Raw genomic sequence first — 26258 nt, 5'->3', positions numbered from 1 at the left:
TTCCTCTTCTAAATTTACTGGGAGGAGACTGAGCAGTGAAACGTGTTACTTTTACACATAAACAAGAACGATCTATCACACTACTACACTTTAAAACACAGTTTATATGTAATTCATGTCACACAGTCTCATACGGAACCTACATCCGCTTTCTTTTATATTCTGTATATGATAAGATACTGTCATCCCCCTTCCCTTCTGTGTGAGAGGATGAATGAGCAAATGTATTTCTAGTTGCATGCTGGATGGTAGCAGACAAGCCTGTCTGCTAGAGAACAGTAGGACCAACGTCGGAACAGGTAGCTACGCTTTCTAAAAGCAGAGAGGTTTCTATTCTTAGTATGGTCCTGTCCGTCCCTTGTCATGTTGGTATAGGAAGCTGCCTCTCTGGTCACTTCCGTTTTGTATACGGAAGCACCCTTGGTAGGAGGCCAGGTCAGTCTGTCCGCGGCGAGCGTCTGAAGTGGTAAGATCTCCGGCTAAGTGCGTGTCTGCTAAGTCCGTAGGTCAATGGATTTCTTAAGTTCAGCCTAACTGAAAATTTAATGACCTTTATTTCAGGTTTAGCTCTAAAATATCTAATGTTACCTTAAATTGCAACGCAGTGTGATTCGAGTGTACAGTTCAGAATATCTTCCAGTAGTTGCTTTGTCACTACTTTGTGAGTAAAGTGGAACCACATGTTGATCAGTAACTCTAACTAAGATCATCAATCTTAAATGCGAATGTTTGTGAGATTATAATGTCTCATCTTGACAATATTTTTCAATATAGCAACTTTTCTTTATGTTCAACCCACGTGGGGTGTCCTTTGTGAGACCAGTACCACGTGCTTATACAGTTGTTTGACCCATCAGGTTAATAGTAAGACGATAGTTACCAGTTCGAGGTTTTTCTTTTGTAAATGGCTTTTCGATCTAATTTATTTTAATTATCAAAATTATTGTGGAGTTACACTCTTTGTGTAAACCAAGTTGACCACGTGAAGCATGTGGTGTAATCATCAAAGTAGCCCTCAGCTATTCTTTTCGGGAAGATTTCACAGAGAGTTAGTATGAATTTAGTATACCAGTGTGTGGTAATTACATGACGGACAGGATTGCGCTACGAACATTACTTCTTTGGGTGAAAATTGAATCGGTAGGTAGTGGTTAATTTCCTCTTGCATATGTTTCAACGTTCTTCGTGTATTATTTTATGAATGCAGTGTTGTATGCAGTCTCCCAATCTTGGCTCCATATTTGATGTGTTCTGTAAGATTACAAACTCACATTTTCACAATCCTAAATAAGGCACCAGTTTAGTTATGAACCAAGTTTAATGTGCTTGGTAGGAGGCCAGGTCAGTCTGTCCGCGGCGAGCGTCTGAAGTGGTAAGATCTCCGGCTAAGTGCGTGTCTGCTAAGTCCGTAGGTCAATGGATTTCTTAAGTTCAGCCTAACTGAAAATTTAATGACCTTTGAATCAGGTTTAGCTCTAAAATATCTAATGTTACCTTAAATTGCAACGTTCTCTCCCTCTCATTCAATCAGATTCCCCAACCCCCTCTCTCGTTACAACTATGTAGTGTGAGTACAGGCGAGTTTTAATCCTGTCGTCCGCCTGCTTAGCTGCGTGGTAATGTGCTTGCCTCCCATGCAAGCAGGCTCAGGTTCAATTCCCAGCTGGGTTAGAGATTTTCTCCGCTTGAGGACTGGGTGTTGTGTTGTCCTCATTTCATCCTCATCACCGCCGCGCAAGTCGCCCAATGTGGCGTCGACTGAAATATGACTTGCACCTGGCGACTGAACTTCCCTGGATGGGGCCACCTGGGTAACAATGCCATACACTCATTTCTTTTTTTTTCAGCCTGTCATCACAAATGACACTATTATCATCATGAGGTTATAGGCCAATTTTAGATTGCGCCACAGTGTACATCCCCTGGCCCCTCAATCTTAGTTTACTGTACCATATACGGTGGCTGCAATGCAGCACCGTGAACACCGCTGTACAGGCACTGCAAACAGTCTTCAATATAGAGGGCTCTTGATGCCATACAACACACACCCTTAGCCCACCTCTGGGTGCCACCTTCCAATTTGCGATACGCATACATTTTTGATTGCAGACCTACAAATTGCACAAACTGCACAATCAACAATCCGTTCACCTCATGTTTAATAAAGTCAATAACCTTATTGCTGTTTGGAACAATAACAGGGTCATCAGCCTCATGTGAAGATGTGTCAAATTTATTACTGTGGTACCTCATTACTTCATATGGATCACAGTTCTTCACCCAATAGATGTAGCTATCTATATCCATATAAGGTAATTTAGGATCTGTGGAATGTCATTTTGTAAACATATCATGAAAGTGGTACATGTGGAATTTGGGTAGGTCTAGTATGCACATGCCTACATAAATGGTCTTTGTAAACTCTACTGCAGTCTTCCACACACTTTGAAACAGTCCCAGTATGATAAAGTGGATGAAGCTCCTTTCCTTTGGTTTACACAGGCAGTCTTCTATACCGACAAAGTTCATACTGAATAGGGTTTCCGACTTAAAATTTGGTCTAGTGATGCACTTTCTTGGGCCATAACGCCCATCCCATTCGGTTCTAAACAAAATTTCACGTCGTTCCCTCAAATTCTCGATGTTTTGCCAAAAAATGGATTAGTCATTAATTTATAAAAATCTTTCTCAAAGTCCCACATTGTGCAAGCTGTTTCTTTTGTATTCAGATCAATTTATTCCTTCAACCAGGGAGACTGTTTGAATGAGGTATGTGGGTGATTCTAACCAGCTTCATCTCCAAGCTGAAACATTGCTGGAGATTACGATAATCAATAATATATCTCCGCTTATTCCACAACATTGTCATCATTTTGGGGTAGAGCCTCCTTGTAGAACTAGTTGCTTCAAACACAGCAGCAAATTGGCGTACGCATCATCAAACTGATAGGGTATGTGAGTTCTACCACACATCAGACTCAGGCGCCATACTCCCCCCCCCCCCCCCCCTCCCCTTAATTTTTCCACTTAATCCCTTGCATTTGTCTTCAGGCACCCATCAAAACTCTCCAATCGGCAGTGATTGTTGAATGGCATGCCTTTATAAGTTATTTATATCCAGGTACATGATTCAATGAGGGGATGCATTGGACCTATCACCCCTCAGTGGGTTATTTACCATATCATGCTTATGGACACGTTGGCAAAGTCCCCCACAGGTACTTCAATCAAAGAAAACAAACATGTCGCGATCGGTCAGTAATTCGTTGCTGCACTTTGTTTCTTGAGCATTGCTTCCTAAGACAATCCAGGTGCCATTTAATAAAAGATGGGATGCAGAGAATAAGTGGCAATGCAGAGAGTCCAGGATTTCTCGAAATCATCCACAAGCAAGCGCACATATGTGTCTATGTAAAGCTGTGCATACTCACCTAAAGTGGAGATGTTGAATTCCCGCCAGATATTCATAGATGCTCATACTCTGCGGTCATACTGTCATTGCCTGTAAGGTTCCCAGAGAGTGCAGTTATGTCAGGTAGCCTGTTTTTTTTTTTTTAGTTTTGCTGCACTATCCATATAATCATATGAGAAATCCACCTTCCTAGTCACAAGTTGAAACTTTTCCTCATCAGGAAATGCAGCCTGAGTGATGTGCATATCTTCCTGAGGTAGAGTTTCAACGAGTTTCTGGAGCAGTTCCTACATAAAACGCAGCAGGAAATGGGGCGTAATTCTTCGCTTCATTCATACGGAAACTGAAATACATTTCTCAACGCTCTCAGGCAGGACACTAACCTGATTTTTCTACCAGCCGAATTGAGCCAAGCGCTGAACAAGAAAGTGATCGTCATACTGTAACACCATTATCGATTGTAATTAGTTTATATAGTGCTGTTATGTGTATGTAACTATGGAGTGATTGCTCTGAACTACTTAAGATCTTTAAATTGTCACAGAGAAAGTGGAAGTTTATGATGTATATATTGTGAAGATTTAATAATGTTTAAAAATAATGAAACTTTATAAAATATGTATGCTCGTAAAAGAGAAATTGTACTTTGAATACTGGTTCATACTTAGGGAAGTTATATCATATAATGGAAAAGGTGTACGGACCCCCTCTGCTGTAGAAAGGGCTTGGTGCGAGGGAAAAGGTGGATTTGGTGGACGATCTGGGTGCCAAGAGAGAGATCACATTACGCAGTCAGTGGCCAGTAGTTGTACAATCAACACTGTAGATGCCAAGTGAGGCATTCGGAAGCCAATTTATGTTGAAATCGCCTCAGATGTCGTTTCGGCTGTAATATGGTGCTCTTGTATAATGGAATGGCTCTGAAATGATTAATATTTTGCTAAGAAGAAATTTGAAAAGAGCCTTGAACTGCAAGAAGTGGGCCAGATAGCCGCCATGTGCTTGCCACAACTATTGCGCCACTGCTCCATCAACTTCTGGAAATCAGATATGTATCTTAGTATGGACCAGTATGTTTGTGTGTGTGCTTTTTCAATAATAATTCAAGTGATAAAAACATATGTGTGAACTTTGAAATTGTCCTGATCATAAAACCGTTTTAGGGTCCTATCCTGAACGTGCAAAAGATCGAGTATCCTGATACAAAATGACCATTAAATTGTTTCTAATATGAATGTTCCAAAGTTTCAGTGTCAAAGTTTATAAATGTTGCTAGTTGAACGACCTGCCTCACAGGTAATGAAAAAGGCACATAATTTGACTTGCAGGAAATTTGATTTTGCTTTGACTATTATCATAAACTAACTTATGAAGTTTTATTTGAGAATAACATTTGATTAAATTGCTATATAGTATTGGAATATAAACAAATTCAAGTGGGGTTACAAATCCATATTAGTGTAATGCAATTTGTCTCTGAAATAGTCACCGAATTTGCCTGTAGAATAAATAACAGTTTATGGGCCCCCACTATATTCTTTTCCACTATGAGAAAGTCAAACTAAAGATTGTTTGTTTTTTGTTGCTATTAAAAGAAACCTCTGACTTTGCTACTAATGAAGGCATAATAAGTATAGGTTTAGGATTATATAATTTCATTTGTGGTATGTATGTGTTAGCTGAAATCAGAACTCTTTCCATGCCCAATTTCAGTCCAATGTGTCCTTAGTAAAATCTTGATGTTAAATTAGTACTGAATTAATTAATGATTGCAGTTGTAACTTTTATTACTATGAGTGAAATATTATTTAATTCTCTATGTCTGTGGGTTTGTGTAGAAAGCTATCTACTGCTAACCACTATCTAGCTCATTTGTTAGTTGTGTGTGTCCATTGCACTGTTTAAAAGGAGCATTAATGGAAGTCTCTTCAGCAATCCATGATCATTTTTCTTTAAACAATGTTTCAAACTATTATTCCTAATTAGTCTGGCGAACATTTAATATTTCATTTATGTGAACTTTGCTACTTTCATTACTTACAAAATTAAAGTCTTCCAGCTTTCTATTAACTGCCATAGTCACGAAATTCATGTTCGATACCCTCTATCTACTAGGTAAAAACACGGTCAAATACAAAATTCCTCCAAGAGGGTAACGTTAGTTGTGAGGTTGTTATAGTTAGCGCTAACTTGCAGCTTATGCGTTATAATACCCACTTAAACTATGGAAGAAAACGGGTACGTTCCTCGGTAACTGATACTTCAAATTGCATGTAGTGTGAGCTGCGCCATGGAACTTCATCGTAAGATGACTGTGGTCTCTACGAGGAGTTCCCGCTTTGCTACTTAACAGTAGCTCACAAATAGGACTGTCAACCGCGTTATTGCACAAATCTTCATTCTCCTTCGATCTGGTCATGGGAACGTTGTCTCTGTGAAGCTTAGCAACCTCCCATGAAATTTTTCGAGCTCAGTGAGCAGCCAAACCGCAGCATTATCACCTACATAAGATTTGTAGCGTTTAAGACGTGATTCATAGGACGAAACAAATAGGTACACTGATGCATATGGTACATGTTTTTCTGTTAACGTAGTTTGTGAGGGTGCGGCTTCACTTTCACAGTGGGTCACAGGAGTGCAGAGGCATTCAGAGTGGTCATACACCTCAAACAGTCATCGCTCCAGATGGAGAGCATTTTTAAACTTCATGAATTTGTTTTCCTCAGTAGATATAATAAAACATGTGGTTCCTGGGAAGCATGGTCTATTAGATACTTTGCTAATAACTTGACTGAGGAAAAGGCATTGAGGCACCTTAAGCAGATATGCGTTCTACACTTGTGGTTACTCAACTGAGGAAACAGAAGTCGGAACATGTCTTTGATCCAAACATAATGACAATTGCCTTTCTCCTTATTTTTCTGATCAGAGAATAAGAGCATGTTTACATGTGTCTTATGCTCTCCAGCAAATTTTGAGAAATGATGGGGCTGATGGCTACATGCTCGTTCTGCTCATCTGACTTGCATTTCTGCAGGCCATAGACGTGAACCAATATTCCGGTATTCTGAGCCTCATATGTAGGTATGTCCTGGAGTTAAACAGGGAACTCGATACCATCAAAGTTCTAACAGTTATGAATGTCAATACCTAAGCTGTATCAAGATGTGCACTGTGGATTTTTTGTGTAATTTCTCTCTCAGGCCAGGATTGACCATACAAAACAAGCCTGATCAGTTTCATTTTGGGCATTATGCATGCTTTCTTATTAGCTACGTCTTTAGGTAGCTCTACGTAGCTAGACCCTCCATTTATTGGTTCACAGACATGTGTATGGATGTCCAGGTACAGTATTTGGCTGAGGGCTTTAGCTGACCCCCTACGTTCCATCTTGGAAAACCGGGCCAGTATAGCTCTCAAGCTGGATTCACAAAACCACTTGGCAATTGATGTGCTCTGCATTATCACGCAATTTCCCCCGTCCCCCCAAATATAATGAAGACTTCTCTTTTCAACTTGGGGGGGGGGGGGAGGAGGTTGCGACAGTTCAATGCACAGCACTGCACCGAATTTAATGGCGGGATATCGCGGATCATAACAGCCTTGAGGAGCTCCGTTTCTACGACAGGAAGGTACGCTCTTAGAAACCCGATAGGGTTGTGGAACCCTTCCACTGGGTTCTCGATACTAAAGAACGAGATTCGCTCCCTAAAGGCGCTCGCAGTCACTGAACACTCTATTTGCGGTATGGTGTTACTCTTCAGATGTCTTTCACCAAAAGGATAGGAGAGGGAACTACCACTAGCCACAGGATCGTTGCTATAACTAGTTGATGACTGCATCCACCCTGTTAGCAAAGGTGGTTGCAGTGAGGTGTTGAGGGGTATGTGACGAGGCCCATGTACCTTTATTGACGCCGATTCAGGTGGGGACGAGATGGAGAAGGAGGCAATGATACTGGGTCAGGCCAGTGAGGACACCCTGGATGTGGTGTTGGTGCTCAATGCTGCTGCTGCTGTTTTTGCAGACCTGACCCGCTTCCTTGAGGATTGGGAGCCCATTGCTCTTCCTGGCGTCCTATCCAGGGACGCTAGAGTGGAGGTGACGTTGGGGCTGCACCGAGAGCAGGTTGAGCGGTGATCGTAGCTGGAGCAGCTTCCTGCAGTGTTACTATTGGTGCCTTGCACAGCTGTGCGTACCTCGTCAGGCCATGCTTTGTGGCTGTTCGTTTGGCTGCGACTGCCTCTGTAACGCTAGCCACAGAGAGCTGTGCCACTTCTGTAGAAGAGAGAGAGAGAATAACGAAAATTAAGTACATCATTCCAGAGAGAAAAAGAATGCAGATTTTATATATGACGGTCACGTCGTTATAAGCATAGTGAGTAACTGCCCTTTTCACTCTGGGTCCATGGCATGAGCTTTTCATTCAGGTCATCAGGAATACCCCCGCCCACTCAGGTAAGTGCTCCTCCTCTGAAAGGGCCAGGTCATGGCACCTTTGCGTCTCTTTTCTGCGGTCATTTCCCTGACCCATTCTGGTGTCTCGTCTTCGTCACAATCGGCATGGACCCATAGATCTAACTCGCTGACATTGCCCACAACAAGATATTGATTTTAAAACTTATACACAAATCTACGAAAACAAAGTCTATAGAATCGTGACATAACAACAAGATAATGATTTTAAAACTTATACACAAAACCACAAAAAAAATTTATAGAATTGCTACTTACAAGATGTAAGTGATGATTCCTGGCTCCCATACTCGGCACATACCGTCCCGGATCATCAGAAGTTGCTTCCATAGATTCATCTACAACAAAGAACGTAGAATATTCTTAACAGCAACATATTACAAAAAATACATATGTACTTACGTTCTTGATGTGCTGCTGCCTCAACTACTGCTGCAGACTTCCTCTGCTGTCTTTCGACCTACAGCTGCTGGTCGGTCAGCGAAGATCTCGTAGAAAAATGCTGTAACAACGGAAAAAAATTTACAATATGCTATGAAACTCGCTTATGAGCGCATATTACGAAAATTACTTATGAACGTCTACTTACAGTGCTACCCTGTGTCTTCCGACTCTTTGCGCCATTTGCTGGCACAACTCTAGTTGATACTGCTGCTGGTACAACTCATTTTTAAAAACAGACAGACATGGAACTATAGCATCCACATTGGGCAGGAGCTGAGTGAGGATGGGGGATGGGTGGTTGGGTGGCTTAAATAGACACACCACATTTCACAGGCAGCCAATCAGAGGGCTTCATTTTGAATGGGCACCCAATGGTGAAGGGCAGTTGATGTAAAGTTTCTGATATCCCTTGACCTACTATAATGTGATGTGATCCATGACATCACACTTCTTTGTCAGAGCCAGGTACTGTGTCCGGTAGGACTGTATGCAGTGGCAGTGTCAATGACGTCAAAATGGCCAAGGACCAAACTTCTCGCCAGGGTTCATTCAGTAGAGGTCACAAGCAGCTAGTGGATCGCCATGCAGCCTTCGTTCCATTGATAAAGCAAGAATGCATGGCAGTGGGGCACAGTGATTGTTATTACGAATACCGGAGGTGGATTTTTTCCAAGTGCATCATGGTGGTAATTAGACATATGGGTTTCTCATGTGTAGGACAGTGCTTTGAATTCCAGTGACTGTTGAGGCGATATATTTTCTGTGACACACCTCAAACGTTAGAAAGTGTGTCATTTGCAAAGCAAACTGCAGCTCTCTTTGTGCAGCGTGTTGTAGGCCAGATTTAAATGTATTTAACGATGTTATTATTGGGTGTAGAAGTGGTTAAGAGTCCATTTGCGATATGTGCAAGTGTCTTTAGTTGATTTACACGATGTCTTTTTGAGCGTAGAAGTGTCTTTATATGTGTTTCGACTTGTAGTTGAAGGAGAGATATTTATTTCGCCTTTTAGGTGAAGTGAGCGTCCTATTTAAAATTACAGAGATATTTATTTATTTATTTCGTGTTGCATGTGAAGAGGCACTCTACGTAGAGTTTGAGTCTGCATGCTACTTGTTTCAAGCAGTACTGTCAATTTTTTTAACAACAGTTGCGTAATATCGTCAATTTTAAGCTGTATTGTGATCTTTGGATACAAATAAATAAATTTTATGAAATCCATCACTGCAAAGTGGTTAAATAAACAATATTCAGCACTGTCTTGTCTCCTGCAAATAGTTTAAACACTATTCCAATGCCTTAAATTGTTTAATGCAATGTGATTGACGATAGAATAGCCTACCATCGTGAGATCCTCTCAATCCAACAGTCCAACACAAACTGAGCGATTTTTCCCGCCATTTTTTCTGGGAGTTCGACATCTTCTGATGGTGGCTTTCCCAGTTGTAAATAACTAAATAAATAAACAGGGTGATCCTCCCAGTCTGGCTGCTTAAAATAGACTGAGAGAGTTTGTCACAGTTTCCAGGTGTGGAGAGGGAGGGGAAGGGGAGGGGTGAGGGGGAAGGTACAGATGAGAGGTGGTGGGGAAGGGACCCACGTGCCAGTTAGGGAAAATCCATGACATCATTTGGATGTGGAGGTAACTAATTGATCAATTAGTTAATTTGCAGAATTAATTTTATTTCAATTTAATGTCAAAAGTGTGCTAGAATATCCTTTTCCCTACTACCAATATACGATGGTATGTGTTCCAGAAGATCGATTTTTATCTGATGAATGCCGTTCAGAACAGGAAAAATACAAGACATTTAGCATTTTTCTCCCTTATTACTTAAGATTTTCCGATAATTTTCATCTTAACATCGATCTGCTCTGCTGGTATTTCGAAAAAAAGCTCAAATATTCGAATGGTGCAAATATCAAGGGTCTCATATGAAACTAGACCCTCTCCTATGTTCCCATCACAATGTTTCTATCTAGGACATTGTCACATGATTCAACGATTTTTTCAAAAATTTCAGCAGATGTCATCTTAATGTACACCATTCTATTGTCCATCGATGAATGGATTCCTATAACAACACTGAATGACAGTTTCACAAATTCTTCAACACACGATTTGGTCTCATATTGCTTTGGTTGTACAGAGTTCGAATCAGATATAGATTTCATTGTGTGTTTCCTGGTCAGATGAGAGATCTTCAAAGTCTACACAAATACACTTTACTGTGGTTGATACAAGAGCAGTAACTCACCACAACACCGGTTAACCATCAGCAGTAGAGATGCAAATATCATGTCTGCTTACCACAAATGCCCAAGGCTGACCCAAGCTGCCGAGGAATGTGAAGTGGATTGCTTGTGGAACTCATTACTTCTCAATTGGAAGAAACCTCTAAATATTTTTTTCACATAACATGTACATGCTTAACCTACCGATTTTACAAAAGCATATTTTTTCATTGTTATGTTATCACTGGACATTTCTAAAATATTTTCTAGTGAATAAAATAGGTTAACTAATATGAAGCTATGCAACTTTCTCTTAAATAATTTGATTGGCGTAATAATCATGTCTTTGATTTTTTACATTAAATTACATAGTTTGGCAGGTATGTAAATAACAATATCAAGAATATAAATTAAGTACTGTTAATTATTTATAATTAATAAACAAAGGTTTGAAAAGTCTTCTAATATCTACTTTTGTCATTACTCTGGAAGCTTTCTTTTTATCACAAGAAGTTCTCTTTACTTTACTTGTTCATTTATTTTTTGTTACTTCCCCTGCATATTAATTCATACCTTAAAACTGATTGGAAAAAGCTAAGTAACTGTCAGTACATGTTACATATTCAGAACTGACATGGAATACCAATTGCTTCAGAAAAGATATCACTCTTGACAATCTACCTGTTAGCTGTTCAACATGGGAGTAGCACATTACTTCATTCTCAAGCACAATGTCCAAAAATTTTACATTTCGTTTTCGTTTTTCTATTCCTTAGATCAAATGTCTCCAAACCGAGGGCTACATTCACATCTCCACGAAGTCATAAGGGCCAAGATCTACCTAGTGGGATTAAAGCACCCTAGCACTCCATGATCACCGTAATGTAAGGCCAAAGGAAAGATGAAATCGCAAAAATCTAAGGTTGTGGGAATAGCTAGCACTGAAACGAACTACGATTTTTATTTAATTACATAATTTTGATTTGTAGACGTACCTGGCCGAATTCTGGAGTATTTTATTCTGGCGAATTTCACCGACAACAAAGTATATCACTGCACATACTATATGTATTTTACAATATAATAAAAAGAAAGTGAAACCTCTCTTAAGAAGTATCTTCCATTATGACTGATTACTAAAACTAGTCGCCGAAGTGGCGTCTATTTGAAAGACTTGCACCAGACTCGTGAGTAGAATAAAACGCAAAGAATTTTTTTACTTAAAATGTTTTCGCCAAACTAGCCTGTTAACCGTTATTTCTTTTTTTTCCACTATCGCACAGAGAATGGTCTGTCTGTTTATTGTGGATAGCCACAAGTTTAACCATGACCTTCCGCTTTGTAAAGATAGAACTCCGACAATTTCGTGGTGTATTGGTGGCGATAGGTCTCGAAACTCAATTGTTGGCAGTATAGGTACCACCTCAAATATTTGGTGGGCCAGATACTGGGGATGTCAGGCCAGCAAACGCGGGCCGTAGTTTGGAGACCCCTGCCTTAGATAAACTGAACCACAAATTCTGGCTCTTTTTTACATTTAAGAGTAAACTATTCACATTAAACCACAATACTGTACTTCCTTTCACCAAATTCATAATGTTTGCAAGGTCTTCAAATGCATGGTTTACAGACAGAAAAGTTGTGTCACCTGGGTAAATATATGTCTTTATGTCTGAGTTTCCAGTCAGTCGTTTATTTGTGGAAGTAACAGAAGAGGTTTTTAATTTTGATCCCTGTGGAACTATGTGTTGACTCTGAAGCTGAATTCCTGAACACACCACATCTGTTTATACAAATCATATCTCAATAAAAGGAAGCACGTTGTGTGGTCAAGAAGTAAGAAAGTCTGGTAATTAATATGAATAAAATTCACAAAACTACTTAAGTCCCTCAGTCCTAACAGTATAGATAATAAAGTATTTCTACAGGTGGGAAGCAATTGTGTAAAATGTGGGCAGGATCTATAGTTCCTATGAGGGTCTTGTATAAGTTACATTTCAGTGATGAAAATACATATTCCCTCCTGGACAAGCAAGGCACTCAAAGCTGACTTTGGCATTACATGCAGAAAATGTAACATTCTGAGGAAATTTTATTCTTTCTGAAGGCTGCATGAGTGTATAAATCAAGCACTTTCGCCTGAATACCATAATTATTTCAGCGAAATTTTGTTTATAACAGAAAATAAGTTTAAAGACCTATCGTCACTCAGATCACTAATGAAAGTGAAATATAGTATGTCCTTTTTTAACACTTCAGTAATACTGTCAATAGTATGAGAAACAAGTTTTGCTTCCATTCTTGTCCTCTCACAGTTTATATTCCATCAACCAGGGAGACCAAAAAATACTTCATTTAATTTTAAGGTATAATCAACTAGTTTAAAGGATTTGTGATGGTGCAGTGCATGAGATCCACAGTCAGATCTCCAGTTTGAACTATCCTCTCAAATTGTGAACTTTTCATACTAAAAAAGATACATTATTTAATAAGGTACTACTTGCTCTAAAAAAGTTCTATATTTTTCATTAGTGAAGAGTTACTCAAGCCTATGGTGACACCCATTCTTTATAACGAAGAATTGGAGGTTATTTGGGCACTTGTTCTCTAAACTCTGTGTTGTCTGTATGAGAACAATAAAGTATGTGAAAATATTTTATTTCTCAGCGTTTGACTTTTGATAGGATTCATTTTATGTAAATTTTTAAAAGACCACAAAATTTGATCGTAATTTTGACATAACGGATTGACTCAGTATCTGAACCATCAACTGGGTATTCGATTTTGAATCGCAATCTGAACTCAAAGGTCAGTATTCAAACATTATGAATCACCTCGAAGGGAACGATCTATTGATACATAATCAGCATGGTTTCAGAAAACATCGTTCTTGTGGAATGCAGCTAAGCGACTTCTAATCAAGCTGTGGGCCTATGGGGTATCGTCTCAGTTGTGCGACTGGATTCGTGATTTCCTGTCAGGAAGGTCGCAGTTCATAGTAATAGATGGCAAATCATCGAGTAAAACTGAAGTGATATCAGGTGTTCCCCAGGGAAGCATCCTGGGACCTCTGCTGTTCCTGATCTATATAAATGACCTGGGTGACAATCTGAGCAGTTCTCTTAGGTTGTTCGCAGATGATGCTGTAATTTACCGTCTAGTAAGGTCATCTGAAGACCAGTATCAGTTGCAAAGCGATTTAGAAAAGATTGCTGTATGGTGTGGCAGGTGGCAGTTGACGCTAAATAACGAAAAGTGTGAGGTGATCCACATGAGTTCCAAAAGAAATCCGTTGGAATTCGATTACTCGATAAATAGTACAATTCTCAAGGCTGTCAATTCAACTAAGTACCTGGGTGTTAAAATTACGAACAACTTCAGTTGGAAAGACCACATAGATAATATTGTGGGTAAGGCGAGCCAAAGGTTGCGTTTCATTGGCAGGACACTTAGAAGATGCAACAAGTCCACTAAAGAGACAGCTTGCACTATACTCGTTCGTCCTCTGTTAGAATATTGCTGCGCGGTGTGGGATCCTTACCAGGTGGGATTGATGGAGGACATCGAAAGGGCAACTCGTTTTGTATTATCACGTAATAGGGGAGAGAGTGTGGCAGATATGATACGCAAGTTGAGATGGAAGTCATTAAAGCAAAGACGTTTTTCGTCGCGGCGAGATCTATTTACGAAATTTCAGTCACCAACTTTCTCTTCCGAATGCGAAAATATTTTGTTGAGCCCAACCTACATAGGCAGGAATGATCATCAAAATAAAATAAGAGAAATCAGAGCTTGAACAGAAAGGTTTAGGTGTTCGTTTTTCCCGCGCGCTGTTTGGGAGTGGAATGGTAGAGAGATAGTATGATTGTGGTTCGATGAACCCTATGCCAAGCACTTAAATGTGAATTGCAGAGTAATCATGTAGATATAGATGTAGATGTAGATTGTCATTGCAAAAGGTTCTTGTCAAAGTTTCAATTGAGAAAGAGTGAGAACTCTTTAATTTCATTTTATTTGTAACTAGTAAATATCACATACGAATCTGCTAGAATGTGTGAAGTAAGTAAACATCTCTTGTGGATTATTGTTTCACAAGAATTTTAAAATTAGGAAAGCCACAGCTAAAACAGTGATACAGGATTGATTGCCCAACTCATACAGTAAAACAGATGTATAATACTCATCTTAAAACTATTAAAATATAAATCTGAATGGAAAGCCTTGTAGTCCATGGCAGCTGTATTTATTTAAGCCAATTAGAGACTCACATAACTGGTTTCCCAACTTTGAAGTTGCGGCTCCTGGTGTATAACTGTACAGAAAATTTAATAATTTAATGCTCTGATAAGGGGAAATGAAATTATCTGCAATATTTCAAATTACCGAGTGAATAGACTTAAACAAGGAAGAAAATATTATGCATCTAGTTAGGAAACTAGGTATTGATCGCATATACTCCACAAAGAATTGGCCTATATATATGTAATGAATAAGATTTGTAATTTCATACCAAATGAAGATTGCTTACAAATGCTATGTCGTATGGTATAGAGAGTTATTACGGAATGCCGCAGAGTAACAGTTGGCACGGCTAGGCCAATGTCTCAGCCTTCCTCAATTGATAAAAACCACCATCAGTGATGAATGTCCAGTCTAAAAATGAAGGAATAGAACTGGGAATCAGGAACCGATCTTTGATTAAGAAACAGTGAATCCATATCTAAAATAAAAACAGATGGGGACAGTCCCCAAGTAATTTCGAACAATTGACAAAAATGGGAGTGACCTGTGTCGTAATCACAGACTGTCATCACTTTATAGATTAAAATACGTTTCCATGGGGCTAGGGGTAAAGAAAGAGATGATGCTCCTCATAAATGTTATCCAGGAAGGAATAATAGAGTGATTTAAGAATAAAAGAATGTTAATGAAGAAAGCTAAGAAAATTAATGTAATTATATACACAGAAGTATTGTTTTTAACATATATTGTGGGTCACAATGATCGGAAGAAGAAGCTTCTGCCGATGGTCAAACTTACTGGAAATCAACATGCTTCCTTGTGTTTGTCACATAGCATTAATTGTAGCAGTTGACAACACAAGCAACGAGACATCCAGTGTGTGTTGTCAGACTATGTGTGGTGGCTGCCATCTAGGTACTGAGATGGTTAAGGAAGTCAAACTAACGCTGGCAACATGGAAGATGGAGAAGTGTGTTACTACTGCTCTACTGAGGAGATGCAGTTGCCACGCATACTATTACTTTCAGCTCTCTGTGTTACATAAAAATTGAATATGGCTAATACCAATATAATAATGATACTAATGTGAAATTTAAAAAAATTCTACTAGTTCTGTATCATTAAACAGTGTATACATTACATGGATCAGATGACCCACATGTGGATTGGCAGTGGGGGTAAACTTGGATAGTAACATAAAAACAGTAATAAGCTAACCAACTACTTAAATGCTGAGAGCCCTTACTTCAGAAATTCGAATATTCCAAACTGACTAATAGAGCTCAGTGTATTAATTCCTTTTGGTTACTGAGAGTACTATCAGGAGACAGTCTTATGGACTTTCTTACATATAGTTCCTCAAGCATGTTTAAAACACTACACTTTCTCTCTTTATGTAGTATCTCCAACTATTGTGAAGATCAGAAATAGAATGCTGATTATCAAGTAAGCGAGATGCCAGTGTGGATTTCAAACTACTCACATTGAGATGTTCTTTAAAGCGAATTTCCAAACTTCTATCACTCTTTGCAATGTAGTTTTGAGAACAGTCATTACAAAAAATTGAGTAACCCCCTGTTCTTATATGGGTTACTGATTGTCTGTTCGATGTGTCTGTATTTGGCACGCACATTCGGTGGAATAAAAACTGGAAGAGTTATATTATTCTTTTTTAAATGTTTGCCGATTCCTTCTGAAAAGGGACCATAAAAGGAATGCTGCGGTAGTTTTTTTTTTGTCATTGTTGTCCTAATATGAATAATAAGTGATAAAATGGTAGAAAAGATGGAGAGGTTAGCGAAAGAAATAGTCTTTCGCAGTATGGGCATAACTATGATGGAATAAGGTGGATCATTCGCCCCTCCCTCCACCCTAACATAAAATTAAAAATTTGTGTACAGTATGTAAAAATATTTATTTAGCATAATTCATAACAAGGAATCTATGTGTTAACATACAACATCCAAAATTACAGCTTGAAATAATCCATTGTCGATGAATTGTCAATATGCACCCCTCCGCAGGCAGCTGGCTCTCTCCACACCAACTCGTAAACTGTCAAAATTTAAAGTGCATCCACAAATCAAACACAATCAGTTGCATTTGTTTCTAAAGTTTTAGTTGTTTTATGTGTTCTTAATGCTCCTTTTTGTGAGTAAATATTGATGTACCTATTAAGTTCAAAATAATTCGGGTTAAATTGCAATAAACTCAAAGCTGGCTACCTGACATAGAAAACCTTTTCAGCGCAGCAAAGGTACATACATACTTACACTAATGTAATTCGTACAACGTTTTCATTAGTTATGTAACATAACTAATTTTAGTCTCTCACTTTTGTTTGATTTGGCTTGTTTAGATGAAATTAGGTGGCTAGGTGCTGTACCTACTTATGAAGATTTATAAGGAGACCTGTGTAAAGTGAACTAATCTGAATTAAACGTCCATTTACTTTTTGTCAGCAACAATTTTTTTTTGTAATCAAGTGTATCTAATCATATCAATATTATAAACATACAGTTTTATGAAGAGGGCTAAATACTGAATGGATTTTGATGAAACTTTACAGCAGTATAGCTTATATGCCAGAATAACACAAAGACTACTTTTTACAGCGACAAGATATCTCATTCTCACGGGAAAATCGAATAACAGGGAAGAAGATGCAGGTAGGAGCGCTAGTAATACCTGCTTGCTCAAATATTTATTCTCTAACCCACTATACTTCAGCATTTTTACTCATCAGATTACGTTTTAAGTAGTTGTTTTCGAATACTTTGCTTTACTTCAAATACTGTGTTTCCAACACAAACCTGCCCTACTTTTACTACCTATTAACTACATTATTTGATTATTTAAAAATTTCAATTTTTAAAAATTGTTTTGGTATTATATTTGATGATTCCAACTGGAAAATAAAATGATAAAAAGCACTATTTATTGTGGCATGGATTTCAGTTAATTATATCTACCTAATATTTCTTTAGCGAAACTGAGTAAGAAGAGAAAACAACCAGGTAAAAACAGTAGTGGCAGAGAAGATGTGAAGCAGAAGAACCTAGCAACCACTAGCAATGGCGTCAGCAGTATCAGCACCATACTGCTTCCTGTTTCCACTGCATCTGTGTCAACTGGACTTATACTGCCAACCAGATCTGGTGCACAGAATTAAACATACTGTCATAATGACGTATGCCTATGGCTAGGTCGTTCATATAACATGACTTCTTCTCAAACAGTTGAAATATTAAAAAAATGTTGGATTCCACTTCCGAATTATGACTTTGCTAAGGATGCTATTCAGTTAAAAAGAAAATTTAACCACAGTTGGTTGGCAGAATGTGCTCATTGTTTGGCATATTACTAGAAAGAAAAGGGCTTGTTGTGCATTTATTGTATGTTGTTTACACCAACATTAACAAATATGAAAGGTTCGTTTATGGTGAGATCTTCCACTCCCTATAAAGATATGCATTAATTTGTAAAAACTCACCTGGCATCTCAAAAGCTAATAAACATTAGCTACAGCTGTGAAATGTTTTGTTGAAAACATGCCAGTCGATGTATGGTTGATTGCTGCCCACCAAAATGAAATAGAAGCCAACAAGAAAACTGTAGGATCAATAACTCTGACTGTGATGTTCTGTAGTACTCATGACCTACCCATAAGTGGCAAAGAACAACATGAAGGTGTTTTTGAAGACCTTACATTACTTAATATTGGATCTGATGACCAAATTATGAACAGAGACACAGAAAATTGTTCAAAAAATGTCACATCACTTCACTAAAAACTGAGAATGAAATAATTAATTTATACAGAGATGTTATTAGAGGCAATATCATTTCTGACGTAACGAACGCACTTGCCTATAGTATCTTGTCAGATGAGGGCTGTGACATACCAGGAAAAGAGCGACTTTGCATTGGTGTTAGGTTTTTTGATGAGGAAAATACGGTGGTTCGTGTAGAATTTCTAGGTTTTGTCGAATTAACTGCCATGTATGCGAAATCTATAGCCTCTGTCATCAGCAGTTCTATTGTTAACACATGTCTGGATCCCAAAAACTATGTAGAACAAAGGTATGATGCTGTTCAATTATGTCAGGAAAGGATGGCGGTGTTCAGAAAACTATAGGAGAAAAATATAAAACAGTGCTGTTTTTCTCACTGCTCTGACCACAAACTGAACTTCATTGTGCATAACGTAAACCAACTACCAATAATGTGAAGTGCAGTTACCATGACAAAAAGGAAAATTTCTTCCGAGAGTCGGCCCTTCGTCGAAAATACGTACCAAATACAGTGCTGTGTGAAACCAGATGTTTCCAGAAATAAAGAAGCATCAATATTTTTAAAGAGAATTATGTCCAGGTGGTCATTATACTTTTAACGCTGTCAAGAGATGGTAACAGTGCAACCAGAAAATCTGCTTTTTAGTTGCATTGCACTGCTACAAATTATGAAATTATTGTTTGTGTTTGGCGTACAGCAAAATATGATGTACTGCTGAAACCAATAGTAAATGCTCTGCAGTCCAGAAGTATGGCCATGTTTCACCGCCATGTAGGGTAGTCACGTGGTCTGATAAGGCACCTTGCCATGGTTCACAGCATTCCCCTGTCCAAGGGCCAAGTCCTCTCTCGGCCAAGAGTGTGTGTGCGTTGTACAAAGCGTAAGTTAGTTTAAGTTAGATTAAGTAGTGTAGGGACCAATATCCTCAGCAGTTTGGTCCCAGACGAACGCACCCCAAATGTACAACATTTTCCATATTTCAGTGTGCAAAATATATCAGAAGAATGACTGACACTTTGAGGAAAGATCTTGAAATTGCAGATGTTCAAAGATAGAGTTTAATAGCCGAAGCAGAGACAATCTTGAGATTGATTTTCCACGGATTACAAATCGGCAGACATATCGTGCAAATCCTGCATCACAGAATGCTAGAGAGTTTTCGATGAGATCTTAAATGATTCCCTCTCTATATTCTTTAACCTCTTCAGTCCCAAGCACATATTAAAAGTAGAAGTGTGCTACTACTGTAATGTGTTGACTGCTTTGAGTTGCTGCTAGTTAACAATGAATGACCCTCAAAAAGTTTTTTGGAGCCACAGTGAATTTTTTGTAGATGGCATCATACTTGATGCCTCAGGACTTAGGCAGAACAGTTATATGCACGACTTTACAGTTTCTTGTTGCTTCATTAAAAAAAGAACAGTTGTCTACATGTGTATACATCACACATACTCCTCATATTTGCTGTAGGTGTCAAGATTGGTCAAAATACACACTTGCTGTCAAAAATTTCAACAACTCTGAGTGAACAGTCCTAAACACTTATACAAAATGGCAATAGCGGTCTTTTTCAAAGTACTTTTGGCCTTCTTGACATAACCACTTGGATTGGTATTAAGTATACATTTCTTGTTCGAATTAAATTTTATTTTTTGATGAATGAATAAAGCAATAGAACTGCACAAAGATAAGACCTCTGCAGGCTTCTGTCGAGCATTTTGACCTGTGGTGGGGGGGGGGGGGGGGGGGGAGCTCTGTGGGGACGTATAACCACTGATTATAACCCCCACAATAATATCGCTGCACTGCTGCATCAAGATCAACTGTAATCTTTGCCGGATCAGTTCTCTGTAGGATGCGCTCTATACTACACACATAGTGTATTTGCTGCCAGAATAAAAGTATTTATAGTAAGTGACGGGAGTGTGAGGGATTATTTAATGTTGTAAGTGCAATGCCTGCTCCCCACTACCTACATCTTCAGTCCTGAGGTATCATATTTGATACCTCGATGTTTTATCTTTTTATCGAACGTATATGCACCTGAAACTTTTCTGGCCTGTGCTATCACGTACAATACACATAGCTCTTGTTCATCCTTCTGCCAAGCAATGAGAGTTGTCAGCATTGATTGCAAACTTCAGATTCTCCAACTGCACAGCATGTCTCGACGAAATGGAGGTGAAAACATATATTTCTTTCTGATTGCAAATGTTTTCACATTCTTTAATAAATTATTAAAGCTGCACAGAAATTCCTCAGTTAATAGCAAACTACGAAATAATTTTGCAACGAATTTATGCCCCCCCCCCCCCCCCACAAGCGCGGAACACAGTGACTGGTGTACGTCGTTATGTGTAGTCCTGCTGGCGATGGCAAGGGCCGACATATCGTAGTCCGCCAGGTGCCTGAGCGGCCGTAAAGGGCGGCCGGCCCGTGACGTCAGCGGCGGTGCTGATAGGGTGGTGGCGGTGTCTGTTGAGGTGTTGGTGGCTGATGGTGCATCATCCAGTGCTGGTGAGGCTGTCAGTCTGCTAGCGGCGAGCAGGTAGCTGTCAGAAGAAAGAGTGGATTTCAGACCTGTTGTGTCGTTTGTAGGCAGAAGGGGTGAGGAGTGCTCCAACGATCTCGAGACCGGGATATAGCCCGACTGTCTATTGTCGAATTTGGCCATAACCATGAGTACTGAGTCATGTAGTGTTACAGAAATGTCATCTGAGAGGTAGTCTCGCAGGTCTAGGCCGACTGTACATTGGCTTGAGCGGTCTGGAGCTGGGGCTGGTGCAGGGTAAACACCAGGCGTGTTCGCTAAACTCCAAGTCAGTTTTAGGCAGTTCAATGACACTCTTGTCGTTTTTCCGGATTCCAAGATATCAAACGTGTCTGGCCTTCGTTTGAACACCTTTTACTGGCCACTGTATGCAGGGTGGAGGGCGGGTTTGATGGCGTCTGTACTGAGCATGATGTGTGTACATGATTGGAGGTCCTTGTGCCTTAAGATGGTCGGTTTGGCGTGGTGGGGTGGTGGTGGGGTGCAGACGTGGTGGATGTGGTCCTTGACACGTTTTACTAGGTCTGGCAAATTGACGTCTACGAGGTCGGTGGTTTGCGATACAAACTCTGTTGGGAGGGTGATCGGTTCCCCATGGAGCATCTCTGCCAGCGAGGCATCCAGATCTTCTCGGTAGGCAGCTCTTATGCCCAGTAGCACCCAGGGTAGGGCCTCTGTCCACTCCTGGTCGCAGCATATGAGCGCTGTCTTGAGGGTGCGATGCTACCATTCCACAAGTCCGTTGGATTGAGGATGGTACGCCATTGTGTGGAACAGGCGGCACCAACAGAGGTGGAAAGGCTCAGAGGACAGGGCTGACTCGAACTGCCGGCCCTGGTCCGTTGTCAGGGTCTCTGGGCAGCTGAAGCATGCATTCCTTAGTGTAGTGAAAGCTCAGGCGATGTTGTCGACCGAGATATCAGTCAGAGGTGTGGCCTCCACCCATCGAGTTGTCCTGTCTATGGCTGACAAGATGTACTTGTATCCGTTTGACTCTGGGAGTGGTCCTATCAGGTCTATGTGGACATGTTGGAAACGACCCTTTGAGATTGGGAATTTCCCAAAGGTCCATTGGGCGTGACTTCCTGTCGTGGCCCGTTGGCACTGGATGCAGGCTTCGTCCACACAGCGCAGTCCCATTTGATGTTAGTACAAACGAACTGTCCCGTTATGAGTTTCAGTGTCGAGTGTACTCAGGGGTGAAACAAGTTATGGTTGAAAACTGTCTCCCTGAAATTCTGTGGGACGACTAGTTGTTGCCTACAATCGGATATGTCGCACCAAATAGTTTGGTTGTGCCTGCGATCGTGCACTGCTTCAGCAGGAGGCCTGTTGTGTGTTCAGATAGCAGGTTTTGGAAGTCAGTGTCATTGCTTGTGTCTCCGCTATTTGATCGAAGTCAAGGTGTGCCAATGTGGTGGCCTGTCGTGAGAGGTAGTCAACCACCGTGTTTTCTGCTCATCGTACATAGCAGACATCGGAAGCATACTGTGAAATCAAATCCAGGTGGTGGAATCGTCAAGGGGAGATATTTGTTGGCGGATTTTTAATAGCATCGGCCAGAGGGCAGTGGTCTGTGTAGATAGTAAGTGGTCGGCCCTTGATGTCATCTCGGAAGTACCGAATCGCTTCGTATATCGCCAAAAGCTCACGATCGAAGGTTGATCACACTTCCTGGGAGTTGGTGAGATACTGCGAGAAAAACTGTAGGGATTAAGTAGCACCACTCCAATTGCCCAGTTGCTGGCGTCAGCCATTATAATCATATGGGCGTCTAGTGGTGGGAGTGCCAGGGTGGTGGTCTGAGTGATGTTCTCGAAAGCTACTTCATACGTTTGCCTGACATGTTCTTGCTGTGGAGTGACTCTGTGAGTGGCAGAAGTGTTTCTGCGGCATGGTGGAGGTGTTGACAGTAAAAATTACAGGGAATACCACTTGGAGGTGTTTCTCACGATCCTGAGCTGTTTGTAAGAAGATAATTACACTGTCCGAGTAACAATAGCAAAAGGACATGGCAAAAAGCAAGCCCTCAATGAACCATTACCAAGTCTGGACTGCATTCTTTAGCCCAAAGAGCATAAAGAGGAATTCAAATAGGCCAAAGAGCGTAGTTATTGCCGTCTTTGGGATGTCCTACGTGGCCATTGGGATCTGCTAATAAGCTCTTTTGCAGTCGATCATGCTAAAGATGGCTACACTGGCCAGTTGCTGGGTGAAGTCCTGAATATTGGGCATGGGGTAGCTATCAATGATGGTACACATGTTCAAACGTCTATAGTCCCCCACAGGCTCCATGTTTTACCTTTTTTCATTCTCATAATAATCGGTGAGAACCAAGCACTGTCTGATGGTGTCCTCACATAACAGTTTCTCGATCGGGGCTGCTCGTGAGGTGGCATTGGTGTGATGGAGGTCGGTGTACGCAGTAGTTTTAAGCACCTTGATCAATGCCTGCGACTTAAGCGTGAGGTCTAGTACTGTTTCAGAGCTAGGAGGAGCAGGCGGCGGAGTCTCATGCGTCGGTAGGTGGTCACTGTTTACTACACTGATCGCGGCCGACACATTAGAGCCAGTGTAGGGCATAATAATCTTCTGATAGACCTGGTAGGGCCTTACTACTACATACCTGCATTTTCATTGTTTACATTACACACTCACGCAGTGTTTCAAATGTTGTATCAAGACTTTTTGAGAAAAATTAAACCTTCTTGTAGTTATTACAAACTAAGTAATTTACTTGTTGACACTGATGTGTGGGAACAAAAATATGTTACAGAGCATACTGAAAGAAATGGAGATTGTTGCACTAGCAAAAGAAACAAAAACTTTTTCACCCAGCCATAAAACAGGTACTTCACTTTTCACTTGCGCAATCCTGCACAACATGTAGCACCGAAAGATCGTTCAGTACATTACAAAGAGTCAAGACTTGGCTACGTTCGACATTGATGGGAAACCTCCTTGTCAGCCTATGTACGATGGGTGCGCATAGGAAGACAGTTCTAGAAGCACAAAATAAAATTGAAACTGAAATGTTTACCAGGTTTTGCCAGAACCCTCGCAGGTTATTGTTGAAGTAAAATTAGTTAAAAACATAAAAGAATACATAATTTTTAATTCCTGCTACTTACCGAATTTTCTTACTTTTGCCCCACCCCTAAGCAGATTATAGGTATGCCTAAACTGCTCAAGATTTCTTTATTAATATTGTAAACAAAATTCATATCGTATGCATTAGCAAGAGCAATACTTTGTATAAACTGGTGCTCCCTGTCGACAGCCTGAGGGGTTTGAAGGACATGCTGGAAGCAGTGTAGAAGTGAACAAAAGATCGCCTTCCTATGTTTCAAGGGATAATTTGAAGAATGATGGAGCACAGTATCAGTAGTTGACAGTTTAGAGTAAATATCAAAAACAAAAGTACTATTTCTTAACATGATTAAGAGGTCAAGGTAAGGGAGTGTGCCATTAACACTGTGTTCGATCGTAAATTGAATACCAGAGTGCTGCAAATTGAAGTGTTTCTCTAGAGAACTGCAAAAGTCATTGGGACCTTTCTCCTCATCAACATAACGAAACCATCCAAGGGTGTCTACACCATATGATGGATGTTGTTTGCCAGACAGTAAGGGAATGGAGAATACGTTGTGCTAGTCCCTGTTTTTGAATGAAAAAAGAATCACCAAACTTGAAGTAATTATAACGAAGAACAAACCCTAACGACTTCAGAATTTCTTCAAGTGAACGATTGCTAGGGGTGCGCAGGTTTTCAGCAGTAATGCTCTGGACTTGCTCCATAGGTGCATCGGTATACATATTTTTAATGTCTAAAGATGCTATGTTGGCATCAGTGCGAATATTGAAGTCGTTTAGAATGGAAATCAGATATGTTTGGTTACATAATGAAAAAACTAGATCGGTTTACATAATGCTCGTTAATATAATTGGCTAACAACTTTTGGTTCAAAATGGCTCTGAGCACTATGGGACTTAACATCTGAGGTCATCAGTCCCCTAGAACTGAGAACTACTTAAACCTAACTAACCTAAGGACATCACACACATCCATGCCCGAGTCAGGATTCGAACCTGCGACCATAGCGGTCACGCGGTTCCAGACTGAAGCGCCTAGAACCGCACGGCCACTAAAAGGCCGGCGCTAACAACTTTTTTGCCTGTTAGCCAACACCATTTCTGGCGTTGACGATCAGACGGGTCATATGTAACTTGATATCCACACTTAACTTGGGTGCTTGTGGATTCATAAGAAAGAGAAGTCTCTTTTGAAAACTGGTGGGTGGATGAAGTCGATCTTGTGTGCTTTTTAACTGACCCAGGCACTTTGCTGTTCGATCAAACTCACAGTGAGTAATGCTTATTCATTAGAAGAAATCCTGTACTTGGGATTTGTATTCGTACTCCTTCATAACAGTATTCGTTTTACCTTTATCTGCCCTTACTGTGATCGCTCTGTGATCATCTGGTTTTTTATTAATGATGCGAAGATCTGTCTCTGAATCTCCATGTGGATCACTCCTTGCTGTCGAATGTGTCTCCATATTACCTTGAACTTAAATAACCATTTTATTTCTTTGGGCATTGAAAATAGAACGCCATCTATGGGGGGTAAGGGTGTGATACGGAATAATCAGTTTGTTGTTGAGTTAATGGCTTAGTGATATTTGGTGATAATCCTTCCCCAAGTGCCTGTATTTCACTAGTGTTGAACCTAATGTTAGTTAGGTTGCAAACTTGGGGGGAAAATTTGAGCAGTACTGTGAGGGTGAGATTCTCTCCTTCATTAGTATAACATTTATAGTTTCTTTTGATGAACTGACAAAAGCCTATTCACATGGTCATGTACTGCATCAAAGGACCTCATATAAATGTACTAGCTAATTTCAAATGTGCCATATATAGAACCTCATTAGCTCTGTCCTTTTTCGCATATAACTCGTAGAAATAATCATTATTATACCAGTATTATTCAGATTCATTTTTTGTGTAATCAGAGAGCCGAGACTAATAGCTCGTGTGGCGACTGCAATTCCTCAGGAGACCACTAGCAGCACGCTTCTCTATCTTCCACATTGCCAGTGTTA

Source organism: Schistocerca serialis, chromosome 2 (genome assembly GCF_023864345.2).
Source record: "Schistocerca serialis cubense isolate TAMUIC-IGC-003099 chromosome 2, iqSchSeri2.2, whole genome shotgun sequence".
Lineage (NCBI taxonomy): Eukaryota > Metazoa > Arthropoda > Insecta > Orthoptera > Acrididae > Schistocerca > Schistocerca serialis.
This window is presented reverse-complemented; position numbering follows the sequence as displayed.